This window comes from Mercurialis annua, linkage group LG5 (assembly GCF_937616625.2).
Source record: "Mercurialis annua linkage group LG5, ddMerAnnu1.2, whole genome shotgun sequence".
NCBI classification, from domain to species: domain Eukaryota; kingdom Viridiplantae; phylum Streptophyta; class Magnoliopsida; order Malpighiales; family Euphorbiaceae; genus Mercurialis; species Mercurialis annua.
In genome coordinates this window covers 42,159,883-42,166,278 of record NC_065574.1, presented here as the reverse complement: position 1 = coordinate 42,166,278, position 6,396 = coordinate 42,159,883, and the positions used below count along the sequence as shown (strand labels likewise).

The 6,396-nt window shown below is 33.2% G+C and overlaps 1 long non-coding RNA gene across 1 annotated transcript; it reads left to right on the top strand.

The window, feature by feature from the left end:
• On the top strand, positions 1–2,213 carry LOC126680046 (uncharacterized). The gene is made up of 3 exons (XR_007641038.2): positions 1–342; positions 434–499; positions 1,825–2,213. It is a non-coding gene; the product is annotated as an uncharacterized LOC126680046 (long non-coding RNA).
• The last annotated feature ends 4,183 nt before the right edge of the window (positions 2,214–6,396 follow it).

Here is a 6,396-nt window from a genome sequence, read left to right as displayed (position 1 = left end):
CAACTAAACAACTTTCACTCTCTATTCTCCGAGGTCATGACCAGCAAGCTTGCAGCTAATTCACAAAATTTACCCTATTTCATACATATTGCAATCAATTAACAAACCTACTTAACATTTCTAAAGAGACCTCAAAGAGAAAAGAGACCCCTTGTTATATCGTGCCTCTGATCTGTTCTCCTAAAATAACGCTGAAGCGTTATCCTCGGTTCTTTCCTTTTATTTAAACACGTAAACTCTTTTTGTTCACCAAACGATTATAGAAAACCCTAGCCGAATAACACTTCAAAACTCCTACAACTTACATTCATCTTAATTCCTTCTAAAAATTCCCAGGATTCGGTAAGTCCTTATTCTTCAACGTTTCAGTTTTTGCTAATATCGACACTTCCGTATTTTGTTCCGTTCTTAATCGTTATAGCTTTATTTTCAGTTCTGTTTCGTCCTAGACGGAGTAGACTCACGCCCCTACAAATCCCATCTTTAGTTTCGCCAAACGGTATGTAATCAAATCTGTTTCAATCGCCGTCGTATTATCGTATTATTTCGTTCTTAAATGGGAATCACACTTAATTACCTGCCGAATGGTTGTCTTATTTGGGTATGATTATGGCTTCTTATGATTAGAGATCCTTGTGTTTTTGGGGTTTGAATCGTCGAACTCGTAACCGTTGGATTCCTCATGTTCTTTATTGCTTTAACTTTCGGTTTCTAAGTTTTTGAACTTTGATCTTGATTTCATTGATGTACGTTCTTGTTCTAGATTTGGTTAAGTGATGGTTTAATGAATGGTTAGGGCTTTGGATGGTAGAGACAAGTTTTTGAATTAACTGATGTTGTTTGAATTATGAAAGCTGGAAAATTTTGTTTGCTACTGTATTCGAATGAAGATGGGAAATTGTTGATGATGAAGACTTGGCAGGAGCTCATTGGTTGATTGATTTTGTTTTGGCTAAAAGATGGTTTTAGTCACTTAATTATTATGTTTTAAATCTATTGATTCCTAAACTTATCTTTTAACTGTTTTAATTGATTTTTTAATTTAATTTATGAAATTAATATCGACTTATCAACTAGCAATTTAAATAATATTATTATTTAAATTGAAATTACTTTGGGCGTTAATATTTTAATCTTAATTTAATATAAATCTTATTTTAGTTTATATGTGATTTTATATTGACCATATTAAATAAGAATTGGGGAATTCATTTAATTTGAAAGTTTGACAAATTAGTTATATTATTTTTAAGACCTAAAAATAATATTCGAGTTATTTAAAAAATTAAATTAATAATTATTATAATTATTATTTAATTGATAATTTGATGTTTTTGGCTTAGAATGCCTTTGTGATTAAAGGGATATTTTTGCTTTATCTTGTTATTTAATTATTTGAGATTTTGCCGGTAATCTTTAATTACTTGGGTTTCAAGCTATTGAGTTCTATTTTGATATTGATTAATATCTTTATTAAATATTAAATTATAAACTGTGGTTTATAACTCTGGTTTTATGGTTGGGTCGGGTTAGACTTGGGTCGCCCGACATGTGAAATTAGCTTGGTAGTTTTAAGAAAATCGGCTATCCCACTATTTGAGGAAAGGATTTTATTTATCAATTAAATATTATTTCATTAATATTTTCGGATGAATTTTAAATATGAACAAAATAGACTTGATTTATTTACGGCATTATGATTTATTGAGAATTGTGTTCTCTGTGTAATATTTAATTGTCTGATTAATTGTGCTAATCCTACGTGGTGTCTAGTATTATTAGAGTTAGGGGTTGGACCGATTTTAACGTATGATTTATTTTTAGACTCTTCGACTACTCACGCTCCGGAGTCGAACCAGGGTTAGCTGTTTGCCGAAGTTTCACGTGGATAAGCAAGCAGTGAGTTTGTAGTGCTATTTATCGCTTTATTAAGTACCTCAATTTATTTTAATATTAGAAATGCTTTTGAACTGTTTTAAGCGATTATGGATCTGGATTGAAACGAGCTACTCGATAGGCTTGTATCGAGACTGTGTGCGCCGGTGAGTACTCTGGGAAACGGCAGACTAAGTCTTGCTTACGCTGGTATATATTTATGACGAGGATTTGTTCCCGTCCACTCTGGGTTTATCAGTATGCTATGTCATACTTACGCTGGGATCATTTCAATACTGTTTTCCATAATCATATTATATTAGTATAAAATGTTTTGATTTAAGGGTTTTAAACTTAATAAATGTAAATAGTATCGCGAACTCATCTCAGTATATCTGACCCCGTTGTTTTTCCAAATTTTCCAGGTTTATGATTTGAAAGCTAGTCCACTCCGATTCTTTCGATTTCTCGGAGGTTTTTATATTATTTAACTAGTTACTGTTTTCGAACTCTTAGACCGCAGTAGAACTAGTTTATTTATTACATTTGATATTACACTTTGGGATTGTCGATATATTCGATTATTTATATTTGGCATGATTACTCTGGATTATGATACTAATATATATAAGTCATGCTGTTGAACATTTAAGATATTTAAGTATTTATATTAGAACTGTAATATAAACTGCTAGACCTAAGTTGGAGTCTCGGTTGCCCCCGAGCAGTTTTCTGCAGGTTTAAATGTTTATTTTGATTTCCGCGAGGCTTGCTACGGGTTTTGGTACAACCATACCCATACCCTAGCGCCGGTCACGATTCATGAAATTGGGTCGTGACAATTTGTTTCGCCAATACCCCTAAATTTTAATATAGTTTTAATTTTCAAATTTTGATATTATTCTTTGTTAATTTATAAGCTTATAATTTTATTTTGAGTTAATGTCAAAAACAATCACGAACTTTACACGTTTTTTCATTTTAATTACGCAGTTTAAATTTTTTTTATTTTCATGCACGAACTATCACTTTTTCTCAAATTCATGCACGATGCTGAGGTGGCACTCATTTATTGGTGTAAATTGACTTCCACCTCCGCGAATTACACCAATGGAGCCGTGACACCTCAGCATCGTGCATGAATTTGAGAAAAAGTGGTAGTTCGTGCATGAAAATGAGAAAATTTAAAATGCGTGATTAAAATGAAAAAACGTGTAAAGTTGGTGAATTTTTATGACATTAACCCTTTTATTTTTGATAGAAATAATATGACATATTTTTTATATCTTATTATTAATATAATTACTGAAAAATTGAGCAAAATTTTATATTTTTTTCTTATAAATAAAATGTATATTAAAAAACCACAAGGAGTGGTAAAAACTCCCACTCAAATCTTTCGCAGAAAAAGTGGCTTACAAAGAAGCTTAGGCTTAGAGGGAAGAAACAAGAAAACTTACCTATCTGGAAACATGATACAATATGGGTTTGTAAAGAAATATAATCCTGAATAATAAATGTTTCTATTAGAAAGCTTGTAAAGAAAAATAGCCCGCATAAAGCAACTAATGATAACATCCTCTTTTGTCGAACTCTCGCTTTGAAAAATTTGTCTGTTTTTGCATTTTTCAAATGTCCTAAATAAGAAGATAGCCAAAATTTTTCAAAGAGCCCAATAATGATTCGGAGGAACAACGCTCTGCCACTGAACGAAGAAATCCTCTAACGTAAAAGGAGCTACCCAAGCGATATCCAACCTCTCAAACACATTGTACCATATACTCCTCGCAAAAGTACAATGAATAAAAAGATGTGATTGCGTTTTCGTTTCGTCATAAAGAGAGCATAAAGCATTCTCGATCGGAATAATAGAACGTCTTACCAAAAAATCTAGAGTAGGAACCCTTCCATATAAAGCAAGACGCAAAAAGAATTTAACTCTTAGAGGAGCATCAGACTTCCATACTTGCATAAATGGAGAGTAGACACGACATCGACCACTTCCAACCCCATAATTACCATTCCTTGCCTGAGTCAAAATAGCTCTATCGGTAGCATTTTGTTGAAGATAGGACGCTTCCCTTCCATGGACAGCAGCATCATTAGTTCGGTAAAGCCCAGTAGCAGCAACAATATTTTGCAGGTCATCAATAACAGCAGCAGATCTGTGAAGCCCATTAGCAGCAGTAGTCGCATTTTGCAGATCACCAGCAACAGCAGTAGATCGGCGAAGCCTTGTAATAACATAATGAAGCTCAGCAACAGCAGTAGTACCATTCCGCATATCACTAACAGCAGTATGATCATCAGTTCCCAGATTACCCGCAACAATAGTTTCAGCATTTGCAGGTCTTGAAAATAAATCAGCAGCTCCCCTTTCCTGACCAGCCGCACCATTCGATCCTAGAACAGTTGGCAGTTGAATTTCCCATAAAATTCTTAACAAAACGATAAAACAAAGCTGATAAAAAATACTCGAAGTTGTATTCCATAACACCTCATCTTTTCGATTTAAATTTTTTCGTCGCTCAGCAAATATAGACTGAAAATCATTAAGCAAAATCAACTCATTACCATGCAATCTACGCCTCCACCTCCAATTTCCTATCCAAACATCCTCAATTGTGGCTCATTTTTTATTAGATTGATTATAAAGACGAGGAACTAAAGTATATGTTGGAGCATTCCCCATCCAATTGTCATGCTAAAGAGAAATAGGATCTCCTATACCAACCTTAAATTTTAGGTTAGTAATGAAAACACCCCAACCATCTACATCCTTACAACAAGCTTTCTTAATTATGTATGAAACAGATCTCTTTGAAAGAAATTTAATTATCTTTTAAATTCAAAGAAAATGAATCATTGCAAATCTTTTTAAACATTAGCATAATTGTGCTCTAGGGTGATGACGTCTTTCATTTCCAAATAGTTGTCACAACTCACCTTTTGGATGCACAGAATGCACATGATACATGTCCAATTAATGCATGTATTCATTTATTGTTCTTTTTATTAATTATGTATGAAGTGATTCAGTCCTATTTATGTCATGGCAATCATAATTACTATATCGGTTCTAGGCACAATTATGCTTTCAAATCGTTTAAAGAATTACTCTTAATAAATCACAACCCTTTAACTTTATAAGTTCTCCAGACCTAAAACTCTGTAACTTGGTAAGTTCTTCCACTTCTCTGAATCTACACCTTTCTATCAATCATCCCTTGGAGTTGGCGAAGCTATCGTATGAATCTGATAGCATCTTCACATTATGCAATGCTTAATATATAAGCCTCTCTATCAAATCGTATAAATACTAATTATCTAGTTTGCACGCAATAACACAAAACAATCGCAGACTTATATCCTAAGCAGGAAAGCTAGAGACGACAGAAAACCGAAAAATATGTGCATAAGACATGACTCAAATCCTATGTGTTGCAGTAGTTCCTAGGTACTCAAACCACATAGAAAATAACATGGATAGCAATGACCTAGGATTCTAAGCCATTTCTTTGATATCAGCTTTGTCACGACCCAAATCCATGAGTCGCGACCAACGCTAGGGAATGGGAGTGGTAGCTCCGAAACCCATAATAACCCTAACACCGCTATAAATTTTTCGCGATACAAAGCATATAATCATACAAAGCACAAATTCTGTAAAATGTCTTTTTATAGTATAGCAATAATGTTAAAATCATTTTTGGAAAATTATTACTTATCGCTTGGAAACCAGGGACTTAATCAAACATTGCATATCTCATGCATTGCCCTGTTTCAATCATAAACATATACCATTAAACTAGTTCAAACATGGATAACTAGTAAAGTAGGCAACTGGTTATAACGCACAATCAAAACTTTATTTGAATAAATAATGTATCAGATTATTCAAACATGTAAACTGTTTGCTACAAAACTAGGTCTACTACCATTGACAACTACTGCAGCTCTAGAGAGGAACAAAGCTTTCCATAACTACTTTGAACTAAGACTTCTGGAATAAAGAATGGAAGTTCGACCACTTTACACTAATGTAAACCTGAAAGGAAAACACTGCGGGGAGGTCAGACAACATTGAGTGAGTTCACACTTACTAATGGTATTATAAAAGATAAATCGCATATAATTAAAACATATATTAAAATAAACCAAATATTAGATCCGATCGGAACTCTAAACCTCAAATTCATATCGTTTCCTATTCGTATCATACTCATATCATATCAAATCAATTCGATCCATGTGGTACGATCCCGAGATAGTTCAACCGAGTTAACCGCTACCATCGCTTAATCTTAAGTAGTAAGTCTCGAGATTGTTAGTGATATGCACTAGGTCAATCATGTTTGACCATATATTGACTTTATCTTTTGTTATATATTAGTCGGCACTTTTATTATCATTTTATGTTATGATTAAATGCTTGAATGGTTAATTCTTCTTAAGGTCATCAAGTATGTGACTTGATCGTAAAACCCTTAGAATTAATAGAGTTTTTTTTTTCAAACTATC